Here is a 960-nt window from a genome sequence, read left to right on the forward strand (position 1 = left end):
CCCCCTCTCGATCTTCTGCCTTCATATCCAGCCGCCTGCGCTGACCTGCGGCCGAAAGGCCAAAGGTCGTCATCAAAGGGACGGAAGGGACGATTCAGGACGAGCCATACCGACCACCAGCCGAGAATGAAGGACGGGGGGGTCCGGTGCTGATTGTCCAAACGCAATTCTTGCGTCTGCCTTGGTGAAACCAGGAGTTGTGGATGGACATCACGCCCCTGACCTCTCCCTGTCGACGAGGGATGAGCAGGAAATACAAGTGGACTTGGTCTCCAAAGAAGGGCGGATGTCCACCCGGAGCCAGTATTAAATCCAAGTTGAACTTTGCATTGATTTGTATAGAGGACCTTTCAAAATGTGTTGCCCAAGCGCTTTGGCAGAAGGGGAAGCATTCATAGAACAAAAGGACAGAAAATACAAGACAGTACGAGAACCCAACAATGTGGACTGAGACCAGCATTGCTGACGTGGTCCCGAAAGTGGGACTGTAAAAGTGAGTTCTCGGATGCCATTTCAGAGATGCCTTTGATTTTACATGTCGTATCTCCTTGGGCAAGTTATTCCAAAGTCAGGGAGGTTCTAGCTGTGGATGAGGGCGGTCCACGGAGGAGGCGAACGTATCCACTTTGCTCCCAACTTGGCCCGGGATGTGCTCAGTCGGCACCGGAAGTGTTGTCGCTTGGTTTGGACCCTCTGTGCTCAAAATTCGATCATTTGCCTCTCTGTGTGTGTGTGTTTTCCTGACAGGATGAAAAGGTCGCGGAAGAGGAGGGAAAGTTCCAGAGGGAAAATGAGCACCTTTAAATACGCTGAGTCGGTTTGGGTGAGATTTCAAGACGGGAGCTGCAGGAAGCGACAAGTCAGTGTGGCAAATATGGATAGAGAGAGAAAAAAGAGCGGGGCAAAGGGGTGCTGTGGTGGGGGTTGGGGAAGGGGGCTAAGGGGTCGGAGTGGGGGGGG

Source organism: Hippocampus comes, unplaced genomic scaffold (genome assembly GCF_001891065.2).
Source record: "Hippocampus comes isolate QL1 unplaced genomic scaffold, H_comes_QL1_v1.1 scaffold207, whole genome shotgun sequence".
Taxonomy (NCBI): domain Eukaryota; kingdom Metazoa; phylum Chordata; class Actinopteri; order Syngnathiformes; family Syngnathidae; genus Hippocampus; species Hippocampus comes.